The sequence below is a fragment of the Erithacus rubecula genome, assembly GCF_903797595.1.
Source record: "Erithacus rubecula genome assembly, chromosome: 1".
Classification (NCBI taxonomy): domain Eukaryota; kingdom Metazoa; phylum Chordata; class Aves; order Passeriformes; family Muscicapidae; genus Erithacus; species Erithacus rubecula.
In genome coordinates, this window is record NC_136658.1 from 43,089,927 (window position 1) to 43,103,054 (window position 13,128).

Sequence of the window (13,128 nt, forward strand, 5' to 3'; positions counted from 1 at the left end):
AGCCTTTCCCTTTAGGTTAAAATTAGAAGCTTCCTAAGCTGTTTTGCAATCAAAACTGATGAAAAAAGGCAACTTATGGTTTTTCTCCCTTTGCCCTTATTATCAGTGAGGGTACTTTTTACACCTTGCTTATCTGTCAGCCCCACTGTATCTTTGCCAGATTCCCTGCTGGTGTTGAGGCCATGATGAACATCTGGTACGTGATATGGGAGGATATCAGAAGCTGAAACAGGGCTGTAGACAGAAAAGAGACACAGTTGCAATAAAACTTAAGAGAAGTGATTATTTTGAGTTGTCGTCAATGAGTGCTATGTAGGAATTGTGAAGCAAGAAAAACGAAGGTTTTGTAAACAAGATAAAATAATCTAAGAAAGAAAGGAATTAGCAAGATCCTATAAAACAAATGAGGCAATATTTAAAGACTCATGGAGAGAAGATGGAGGTGGGGATTTTAAAAATATATACATTTCATAATTAAAAAAAAAAAAGATCATTTTTTCCAAAGTGTTCACTTTCCTAACTGAGCACTGGACCAAGCCAATTGGAGAGGTGACTTTTGCTGTTGTAGCAGCTCATCTAATTGTCAGGCTCGTGACACACAAAATGAACAACTGATATCTCCTGAGGGCCATTTCAGATGACAGTGATGTCAGACCTATGCTCAACTGTTTGACCCTGTTGGATGGTATGAAATCAATGAGATTAGGTGGAATTTGACATAACCAAACCATTTGTCTAGCTTCTAAGGATGGGTTTTAAGAGAGAAAAATTCTAATTATTTTAGTTTAGATGCTCTTCTTAGCTTTCTAGGTATCTCAGTTTCTTTGTTTGTAGATTATGGGTAATATTTAATTCTTCTCAAGGAACTCTCAGTTTCTAGTCTGTTTTTGAGTTATGTCCAAATGAATCCCTACAGGAATGTTAAAATTCATAAAGCTCAAAAAATGGAAAGGTCAGTATCAATGCTCAATAATTTTCTTTTTAGTTCTTCAAACACCAAGACAGAATCTGTAGTTTGGAAGTTCCCAGGCTTGCATGTGGTTGCTGTTCAGAACATTGTAGAATTGCCTGACTTCTTACCCATTGCATTTTACTTGAAGCATGAATATCAGCAAAGATTGTAAAGAGTGTATGAAAGTACAGAATAGTGGATATCAATGTCAAACAGTAGAAGGTGTTTGCTGAGCATGGAAAAAGAATGGTAGGAGGGAATCTAGGTCTCGGTTTTAGCTAGGAATAATTCAGAGGGGTATATGGATCTGTTGGAAGCATGATGCAAATGCACTCTTCATACCTCAGCTTTCTGCTGAATTCCTATGCTTCTGAGCTCTTATCAATGTAGCCTGTCTTCTTTTGCCATCCTGCTTTGTGACATGTAAATGTTGTTACTCAGGGAAGCCTTTTTTTCTGTAGAATTATACTGACAAAAATACGTGATTTTGTTTTTTGCCTAAGCACTGAGCGTAAAGCTGTTCTACACACCCACTGAAGGAGATGCCCTTATTTTGGTAGGGTAAACAGTGTTCTAGCCTCAAGTCCCTAATATGCTTAGAAACAAGAGACAAATTAATATTTTCCTTAAAATTATTCAATATTCTGATGTTTGTGACCTTTATTTCTATTCTCTTTTCCATCTTGTCCCTGCTTTGTCCACTCTTTTCCTTAAGCAAGACTACAGAACAAATGCAAACCCTCGGAACTGTTAACTTGTGCCCAGACAAACTTACACTTAGGTTGTTAAATTCATACACAAGATCAACTATAAAAGATCCATAGAGATTAAAAGTAGGGGATTTTCCCCCTAAATATTAAAATATATAAAAATCTATAAACCATGTATTCTGCCAATATTATTTTTTAATTGCTGGACATATTTCCTGCAGAAGAGATGCTGATTTAATTCTTCTGTAGTCTAGTCTGAGTTTTCAGACTGATTTTAGGCTGAGAACCCTTTTTTCTGCATTTCAGAAGCCAGACTTGGATAAAAGTTAAACTTAGTAAGAAAAAAAATTTTGTTTCCATATTATAAATATATGATTAAATATTAAGGAGTCTAGAAATTTTCTGATCCTAAAACAAAACCAGTATAATTTTTATGCATACAACCAATTAATTTTTGAAAACAAAATATTATGACAACTATGTATCTGTACTGCCTGAGGTCCTGTTATTGTCAGTAATTTTATTTGAGTGTTCACTCTATATCCAAAGATCAAATTCCTGGAAGTATTGCATTCTGTTCTTAAAAGTGAAAAAAATTTGTTAATGTTTGCAAAATGACAGTGCAGATGCAGTGATTTGTTTTTCTCTTACTGTTTCCTTTTGTTAGAGTTTACTTCTGGGGAGTATTTATTGTTGTGCTAAAAATTGAAATTGCCTGGATTTTTGCATCTCATTCCTCTGATATTATTTTGGAGGAATTTTTTAGTTCCCTAGATGTCCATTAGTGCTTGTCAAGCCAAGTGTTGATTTCCAGTTATTTTCTATATATTTATATTAATTATCACAACATTAATCTTTGAATACTTTCCTCATCCCATTATTTTCTTCATAACATCGTTTTTTAAAACAGAAGAGCTTAAATAATTCTTCAAAATATTCCATGTCATCAGATGCTTTGTCTGAGAATGTGGACCTGAATATGTGGTTTTGTGCATGGGAAACTTGGTAGCATTTTAGTGACTTTATCTGAGACCATATTTTAATTTGAGAATTTAGTCCCAGTCTCCATGCTGCCACTTGTACAGATATGGAAAGCTACTGAAATGTTCTGGTAGCAGAACTGAGGCAGTACTTCCAGAGGCAAAGCACATAAACTGTGGCTCAGATACCTCCTCTTGCTTGCCCCACAGCTTTGACTGACTCATATAATGGTTTCATGCCTTTGCTACTCCCAAGATGTAATGTCATTCAAACCCTCATATTCATAATTGGCTACATTAAAAGCTAGCAATCACTGCTGCTTTTGCAGAGAGAAGACCACTTTATGGATGTTGCAGGGCCAGGTGAATTTCTTGACCCTGAAGCAGATGAAGATGACTCTCCCAGAGTTAGATTCAGCCTTCCTTCACTGCAGTTCCCAATAAATTTGTATGGCAGAAACTTGTGCAACTTGCCCAAATTCTAAAGAGTATTTCAGCCACCAACTGGTCGTTGATTTCAAAGGTGAATAAGCATCTTTGGTACTTAGGGGAATCTGAACATCAACAGAGGGTAGAATTTGCACTGAAGGTTTATTATGCTGCTTTTGGTAGCCTGGTACTGTCTGGTCCTTCCTGCTAATCGGAGGTCTTCAGCAAGTTCATGGAATCACAGAATTATTATATAATCATTAAGGTTGGGAAAGATCAACCAGTAAATTAATAATTTCAAATCTAACACTGAATCATGACCCTAGGTTGTTTTATTCAACTTAGCATGTAGGCAGCTGCCATGCAAAGAGCTGAAAATGGTTAATATCTCTGAGAATCAGGTGTTACCATCTATCAATTGATGCAGCTTCTGGATTTTAAATCTGCACTTTGTCTTCTCTGTTTTCATGTGATTACAAAAATGCATCATATTATTTTAAGGAAGTATGTGCAGCTGTGACAAATTGAAACAAACAAATGACTCCCTAGCCTAAGGTAGCAATGGAAAGAGCTCAGAGGACCAAAACATGTGATGCTCTCATGATCTATCATAGAGCAATTTGCAAACTGAATTTTGTTCCAGAGAAGTCTGTGAAAATGACTTCTTTACAGTGAAACAGCCTTGTTTGTCATGCTAAATTAATTGACCCTTAGCCAAAATCCCACCATGTAAAATTTTAATTGATATCAAAATACCTGAGATCATTTACAAAATTGTCTTTCACTGTGTGAAATTAAGGAATTTATTTTGGTTTTGGTTCAGTCAGCCCAGCAGTAAATTAAACTCAGTGTGGTTGCTACTACAAAATAAAGTTGGTAGAAATATTTCAGTTTTCCTTTTGCTACTCTTTTCTTTCTTGTTTTTCAGCCACCTATAGAATTGACCTTTTTTAATTGAAATTTTGATGGGGAGGTTCTGAAAATCAAAGATCTTTTTGATATTTTCGTATTAATGTTAACCAGTGTGATAGAAAACCAGATGTGACTGCCAAGCCAATTGTTCCTAGGCAAATAAAATGCATTTACAAAGTACTTTCAAAACCTAATCTGATTTAGAGACTTGTTCTGGAAATGTTTCCCTTTTTTTTAACATAAAGAATCTTTGGTTTTAAGTTGTTAATGTATTATTTATTAATATATTTATTTATTAATATATTATATTAACAATCGCCAGTAGAGAAAAAAGAAAAAAAAAATCCCAGAAAGATAGTGCACTTCTAAGTGCTTATTAAATTTACTAAAATGTAATACTTGCATGGTATACAACACAGTATTACAGTGTCCAGAACTGTCACTGATAATCCTGATGATATTTGATTTGAAGATTTAAGATCTATGGTGGTTTTCTGCCAAGGCCAGTCATGCTCAGTGTTTTTCTTCATTGCATCCCTTTGTTCTCTGGCATAATAAGGACCTGATATTGCATGAAGCCTTCTGGGTAATACTGTCAAAAATAAAAGGAGAAGTCTGTAATGATTGTCAAATATCTATTTCAGCCATAATTATTATGTTATAAACAATTATTCTGCATCTCACCTATGTAAAATATTGTTCAGTAGTAAATTTTTTTTGTAAGAATTTTAAATGCAAGGCACAGTAGGAATAAGTAATGATTGTCATGGTATTGGCCAAATTTTTTTCCCAGGATTCAGCTAAATAACTCTGACCTTGACTCTTAGAGATTTAACAAAACTGCATCTGTTCTGCTACCTGATCAATGTCATAAGTCATATGCAGAGACTGTATACACAGATAAAATGGTGTAATTGGGATTTTGCCAGCCTCATTAGTGTCATTGATTAGTGTGCATTATTCTGTTTTATTTCCATTTCTTCAGAAGTTATGTCTTATGCTAATTTTCTTGTTGCTGCATTTTTAATCTAAACACAGTTCTGTGTTTGTTTTGTGCTGGGTTTTTTTTTTTTTTTTTTTTTTTTTTTTTTTTTTTCTGTGAATAATTCTTGGAAATATGTTTAGGCTCAAATTTGTCATGGTAAGATGTCTTTTGAAATACTGTAAAGGAAAGTAAAAGGGTAATAATTTACTAATATGAAGCCTGAGGCAACACATAAAAAGTAGCTGCTCTAAAGGACAGTGCAGCTGAGCAAGCCTGAAAATGTACAGGTGACTTAAATAGCATGAACCACACAAGCAATTTTGATGAAAAACTGGAAGGCTGCCACAGCCACATATAGATGCACCCCAGTTTTAGCTGGAGAAGGTCAGAAACAAAGAAACCTTGAGCTTTGGATTTATGCATACGCAGATGATAGTTGTGTCCTGAAGGAGATATTAGAAAAGAGTCAAAGTCAAACTGATAAGAGCTTGTCAGTATGATCCAGGCTCAGCCAGTCACTTTCTTTTTGAAACTTGTCTGAGTGCCACAAGCATGCAGGCAAAATGTAATCCTGTCATGCCTAGTGGTGAAATAAGGGGGTGGTCTCAGTACAGTGAAGAGTATTCAGGACACAGGCACAGCTGTAGGTTGCAGTTGTGTGGTGTGATAAGTTGAAAGAATCCCTTGCTCCTCTCCTCTGCCCTCCAGCTAGTGTCATATCCAAGGATGGAATAATCTCACAGATTAATTTTGTTTCAAATCCTAGAAAATCAGGCAGCTAGTCTGAGCTAAATGTATATTTCTCTTTCCAATCAGTGAAAAATGAACTAGGAAACTCCAAGATGTAGTCTCTGATACTTGGCCTTAGTGAAAGGAGAGAAATTGTTGGAGAGAGTGCAACTGAAAGCAAGCCTCACAACTTGCAGATGCTGAAAAAAAAAAAAAAAAAAAAAAAACTTGCAAAAAAAATATATGTACTTGCAAAACCCTTAAAAAAAAAAAAAGAAGATGTAAATAGTTTGGGGAGCAACTGAAATTTTTCCTATTTATTTTAGAGCCAATCTAAATTAAAAGTACATTTACCGCACACATTTTTTCATCATATTTTGTCATTTGCTCTACATTGGGCAAAATGTGATGTGGTCAAGAGAATTTTCTTTAACACATATAAAAGACACATCAGAGTTGAAATTAAAGGTTTTATAAAAACTATTTTGGAGACTAAGAAGCGGGAGCTAAGGAGAAAAAGAAACTTATTTACCCTTGTAGTATCATAATTTTAGAACATTTGAATTATTTTTAAAATAGGAAACTTTTTGTGAGCCCATAAATAACAAAAGTATTATTAACTTGCTTAAACATCCCATTGGTCTGTGTATAAAAAAAATAGCATTTTTCTTAAGGTTACTTTTCTTTGTTAGCAGAAGTATATTTAGCATAACCCTTTATAACTCACAATTTATGAATAATACAGAATTTAATGGCCAGTAGTGAAGAACCAACTTCTACCTAATACAGGTGAGCATTTCACTGTTGCACTAGCTCTGCCTATTAATTATTTACAGCAGTAAAAACACTGCTTTTAGGAGAATTTTCTTACTTATCCATCAAAACTGATAAATCTGCGCTTGTAAAAATTCTCAGCTGAAAAGCCATCACACATTGGTTGCCCTAATTTTGCATTCTGGGATGATTTTTTTGCATTTACTCAACACAGACTCCCTCCAACAAGGGGTGTTTGCCTCTCTGCATCAGTTGCATTAATTTGGTCTTTGCATTAATTTGGTCCTGCTCTCAAGACACTGTGCCAAACCTGGATCTTCAGGTCTGGCTGTGGCAGATCATGAGTAGAGGTGCCAACGTGGGAGTGTCCAGCTGCTGTCCTGACATCTCCTATTTACCTCCTGCTGAGCTCTGCTCTCTATGAATTTTATGAAGATCAATGGAATATGAAGAGGAGTCATTTGTGAAAGATTTCATGACAATAAGTGCTCTGAACATCTGGATGTTTGCAAAGCTACCAATTGTCCTGTAGAAGGGAAAATTTTAGTGATGGGTAAAAACCATTTCTTGAGAATCAGATCTTTCTGATCAGATCTTTCACAGTATGAGTGACATTTTCCTTTCCCAAGTCAGATGAAACCTCAAAGTGTTTGTTATTCTATTTCTAAGTTTAATGTTTTAAATTACTTTGTACTCTGTAACATATCGATTGTATAATTACAGGATTTAAAAGTCATTCCATAATGAAGCATAATTTCCATCATAATCATTAGATAGATAGATAGATAGATCGACAGACAGACCATAATGGTTATATTTCTGCAATGGCTGTGGTTTAATATCAATTTGCTTTGGTTTGGTTTTCAGTCAAATGCACCAAGTGTGAGATGCAATGCTAGAATATGCTGCCTGTGAAGAGTTTAAGCTCCCCATGAGGTCAATGAAGTCTAGAACATAATTCAGCCCATCTATCTGAAGGCGCATGGTGGTTAGGAATTGAATTGTTTGCTGCATTTCACTAACCGCAAAAGTTGCCCTCCATACTCTGTTATTGATACCTTATGTAGGTGTTTAAAGCTGAAATAAGTCCCACCCACAGTCTTTCTACTTGAAACAATATCTTTACTGTGAAGAGGAAAATTGCAGTTTGCTGCTCTAGCATTTTGTGTTGCAATAAATGTTAGCAAATAAGAAGCAGCAGCAGCAATAACTTGAGCTGTTACTTTTATGGCTCTTTTGTTTCATGCATCTTTTGGGGATTTGAAAATGTTCTGGTTTTTAAACAGCTTCTCTACAGATATATTCTGTCTTTTGAGGTGTAATTTCAGAGCATTGGGGAAAAAATCAGTAAATACATTAAAAGATACAGGTTATCTCCTAGATGACTAATTAACATTCTCAGCATTTCTGAATATTCGTGAAGTTCAAGGATTTTCTTGAAATATCTGATTTTTATTTTTTTTTTCTTTGTAAAAAGAAATTTACTATTTCTAATTTGCTACTTTTTTATTATTCTAGAGTTAAGCATAACTAACTAAATATGGACTGGGCTGTGGCATCTGTTTTTTTTCCCTCTGATTAGATATGACAGGATGTTATCTTCAACTGTGAGATGGAAGGTAATTCAGTTTTCACAGAACTTTTATGTAATACTGATTGAATTAGTATTTAAGATAAGTGCCATGTTTTGTGTAGAGCATTATATGCTCACTGCTATTATTTGTGATTGAGGTGTTTTACTATCTTCTAGGTATTCACAGGTGTGATAGGTCCAGAGAGATATTTGCAATGAATAGTGGAAAGCAGACTTTGATGTTCTGAGATTTGATAATTATGGTCTGCATTTTCTGTAGTGTTTTTTGGAGAAGATTGTCTTTAAATCATGCATGCAAATGGCAAAAAATGTTGCTATCACAGAAAAACCCCTGCAAACCCCTGTAATTCTCCAGATAATTTTGGAAATATGGCTTTTATAAGACTGCATTGCAAGTGGAAGGGAATGAAGATTCAAATCCAGCATTTTGCTGGGAGATGCAGTAGGTAAATTACTGCTTCATTGTTGCGTGAAATTATTAAGAGTTTTGAAATATGTGATAGCATATATAGGAAGAGAATAACAGCTAACATAATAGTTTCATTCCAGAAAATGTAAACCTCAGTTTAACTCTCCCCTCTGCTAAATTTGTTTTTCAGCAGTTCATTAAGAACAATGAAGGAGAATAAATGTTGCTGTCTTGTTTCATTCCCAGAGTGATTTTAGTGAAGTAAAGGTTTGTGGAAATAACATTTCCCTATAATTCAAACACCACCACATGGAGACAGAATCTGTCTAATATTTCTGCATTCTAGAGTTTAATTCCATGCCATTTTGTGTTTTTCATGGGTTTAGATCTTATGTATGAAACGATTAGGCATTATTTATTTATTGGTAGTGTAACTTAAGAGATATTATTACAATTTCAATTAATAGTTCTTTCTTCAATGTCTGGCACATCAAAACATTTACACACCCTTAACATGACTACATCAGCCCTGTAAAACAGGAGGTATTTTAATATGTACCTCAGGAGAGTTCTACTTAACTTAGCAGAGCACAGAGAAATCTTTTTGCAGCTATCTTAGCTTTGGAAGAATTTTAAATATTTAAAGACTCTCTATAGCAGTCTTGCCTTTCTCTTGTTATGAAATCCCCATCAGTTTTTTAAAGACAGTAAGTCTAAATGTAATTGCCTTTATTCTGTAGTGAGAAACAGAGTTAAAGTACTTTCTTTACAGAAAGACTAAATGCCTGCATCTGGTAAGGCATTCTTGGATTTTTCTGTTTTAAAGCAGGGCACATGTGAACCTTTGGCTTTTTCATTCTTTAGAGCTCCCATGAACTCTGTGACAGAAGCAAACAGAGGCTCAGCAGGGCAGTTGCAGCTTCTTTTCACTGATAGTTTGACAAGCTGAACTATATTGATAAAATTTCAAGAGGGTCACCACAGAATGAAAATCATGCAGTAAGTCATTGCATGAGAGGTCCTTTGCTGACTCTGCCAGAGATCAAAACAAGTTTTTTACTTCTTTCATAACATTAATCAAGAAGAACATGCATTAGGAGAGTGAGATGCTTGATTTTTTAAAATTTAAAAGAAGAGATTAGAGAGGCTGGTGGACTTTGAATAAAGAGATATAGTCAGTATATGGAAATACCTGGATCCAAACATACATTTTTGTGTTTTGGAATAAATATGGACAATACTCCCTAAACAGCAGCAAATCTGTTTCTGGCACTGTATTCTAGCACCTAATTACTTACTCTAACACCTAAGTACTAAGTGAATGTTTAGTCAGTGCAGTCAAGAAGGTTTTCTTTATCTTTATGGAAACAGAGAGCCTTACTTTACATTTGGTTGTATTTCCAAGAATGTTGAAGTATTCCTGCCCTCTTGGCAGAGAAATGGAGACCACCATCTTAAGGTGTCTCAAGCTGCTCGTGCAAAAAAATGACTCACTTGATACCAAATTTTTAAAAGTGAGTCATGGTTTTATTTATAAAGAGTAGGTAGGAGGATATGAGAACTCCTCAAGTCCCCTTAGGCTTTAGGAAACCCACAGTGAAAACAACTTTTAGTTCTTTTTGTTGATCTGGGCGAATACTGTCAGTGTCCATTTTTTCCTGGTACCTCAATAAACTTCCATTCTTACTTAATGGAGTGTTAATTTTGAGAAAAAGGAGGTAAAGAAGGGACACTATCAAGTAGTAAAAAGTGGGAAAAGAAATATTCAGCAATCACTTGATACCCCTTTTTCATACTTTCTTAGAAACAGATTCAGCTCTGATGAGAAGCTGAATTCCAAGCCATCTGTGAATCCTCAAACTCGTACACCCACAGTGGAAAATGGGTATAATTTGTTTCTATAGCTGCTTATGGGATCTGCCAAACTTTTTTTTCCTCTTTTGGTTGCTTCTCTTTTCCATCTACATCCGTCTTCATCCTTGTTTTCTCTGAATTTCTGACCAGTAAGAAGAGGATAGAAGCACCATCTGTTCTTGAAAAGCTCTAAGTTTGGCTTCTTCTGCTGTTAATCAGCAGCAAATCAGACTAAAGCACAGCAACTGGGATTCCTCAACTATAATGTATGTTACAACAAACATGAGCAAAAATTAATAGATCCATGTTTAGTTACTAAACTAAGAATGGCATGGCTACTGTGGGATTGTTATTTAATTACTTCACAAATATATTGATCAATCAGATTTTTCATTCCTGACAACATGTCTGTCTATAATCAAACTATATCTGAATATTTTTCATTCTTTTTGGCATTTCATTTGCAGTATTTACTTAGGTACAATCTATAATCCAATTAACTTTTCCTCCAAGAGTAGCATTAAATGTTATTTTTCAACATGTAGAAATCATGATTAAAGCTGTGAAGATTCTTTTCTTTCTCTTTGTGTCTATTGGCCAAACTGATAAAAAATCATACAGAAGAGAATTTACACTAGTTGTATAAAATATGTTTCATTTCAAGACAACATTGTTGTTAAAACTCTAGCTGGCAATTGCACCAATAAATATATTAATTTTTTTTTCCTTTAAAGCATTGGGGGTTCATAAGTCCTAAGTGACCTTGAGTTCTGAGGTGCAAATGAGTCAAAATAATTCAATACTGTGCATGGTTTCATGAAGAAATGTGGGAATTGTTGTTTGAATCTGAGTAGTGTGCTGGGTTTTGTGACTGAGTAGTGTGCTGTGACATTTGAAGACTGAAAATGCATGTATATGGAATACAGTTTCCTCTCCTTGTGAAAATGGAGGAGTAAATCTCAGCAGTGTTTTGTCATGACTCAATCTTAATTTTGATCCTCTGCTTTTATCGCTGCAGCATATCCCTTCTTTTTTCAAACCAATACAAATAAAACATCAGTCAATTCCTGGTTTCTGATGTTATGACAAACTGCAGAGAAGGCCCATTATTCTGTCTCCTTTCAGTGAGCAGTAGAAGAAGGAAGAATTTCACCCTCAGTGTTTTTTTCACCGGGATCTCCAGATGGTCTGGTGTTACTGTGCTGCATCTGACGCACTGACAAATAGGCTGTCAGTGAAGACTTCTCCTGTAATGTACACTGTGAAATGAAGCCATCTATTTGTTGATACACATTGTTTGAAGTGTGTTCATTTGCCATGAGACATCATGGGAAGGTGACACATCCTTGCCTCTGTATGAATGCAATACTTGATTGAAGTGAAGCTGATGTGGTTGTTCTGAGATGTCAAATGAAGTAACGTGGCAGTGAAGTAGCTATGCAGAACTAAGGAAAAAGTATTTCTAATCTTTACAAGGTGTTATTGGCTCTGTGTAGGCCCTCAATATTTTCCTATGTGAGTGTTCTGACGGGACGAAATGAAATGGGATGAAACTCATCAAAGATTTGTTACCTACCATTAACTAAAATAATAGATATAGGGATCCTCATATTGAATTTTTCATTGGATTGAAGGCTACTGCAACACTAGTGATTTGTAAGCTTAGGTAAAGTGGAGGAATCAGAATCTTAACTTGTTACCTGTTTCCCCTACTTGCCTGTATCCCTTGGTGGAACTTCCCTTAAAGTAGTTTAATTTTCCTCACATTACTATTTCTGTGGATTTTGACCACAAAATTTTTCATGTGGTTGGCTATGCTGCATGTTGATAACTAAGAAATTTCAACAAATCACATATGTTTTCTTGGATTTGCTGTTTTCAGGCGAGTCCTAGTTCCATGTGATCAATATGGGTCTGCATTTAATCTCACAGTTACATTTCTATTTGTTGGAAGATAATTTAGTCCTTAAAGTATTCAACTCATAATCCACATGCATGTCACAGAACAATATAATTTACCAGGAACAGGGGTACACTGGTCTCCCACAATATCCTTCTCAGAACTGAAGAGAAATGGATTTGATGAGTGGACTGTTGGATAAGAAAGTGGTTGGATGGTTGTGTCGAGAGGGTAATGGTCTACAGTTCAGAGTCCTGATGGATCAGTGGCAAGTGTTTTTATTTCAGGCATCTGTATTGTTTACACTGTTAATATCTTCATTAATAAATTAGACAAAGGGGTCAAGTGCATCCTCAGTACATTTGTAGATAATACCAAGCTGAGTGGTGTAGTTGCCATATCTGAAGGACAGGATGCCATCCAGAGGGATCTGGAAAACCTTGAGAGGTGGACCCATGGGAATCTTGTGAGGTGTAACAAGGCCAAGTACAAGGTGCTGCACCTGGGCTGGGTCAATCCCCAATATCAGCACAGGCTGGGGGATGAACAGATCAAGAGCAGATTGAGAAGGACTTGAGGGTGCAGATGGCTGAGGCTAGACATGAGCCAGCAATGTGAGCGTGCAATTCAGAAAGTCAGCTGTGTCCTGGGCTGCATCCAAGACAGCAAAACCAGCCGGTCAAGAAAAGTGATTCTGGCCCTCTACTTCCCTCTCATGAGACCCCACCTGTGGCAATTCATCCAGCTCTGGGATCCTCAACACAGGATGGATGTTGAGCTGTTTGAGTGAGTCCAGAGTAGTGTCACCACGATGATTAGACAGAATAAGTGCCTCTCATGTAAGGAAAGGCTGAGAGATTTGGGTTTCCCATCCTGGAAAAGAAAAGGCACTGGGGTGAC

The 13,128-nt window shown here is 35.8% G+C and overlaps 1 protein-coding gene across 1 annotated transcript in view; it reads left to right on the forward strand.

Annotated features, from left to right (window-relative positions):
- Positions 1-13,128, forward strand: part of NALF1 (NALCN channel auxiliary factor 1) — a gene marked incomplete at its 3' end in the record, with an annotated part of 428,701 nt that overhangs the window by 126,178 nt on the left and 289,395 nt on the right. The window lies entirely within an intron of this gene.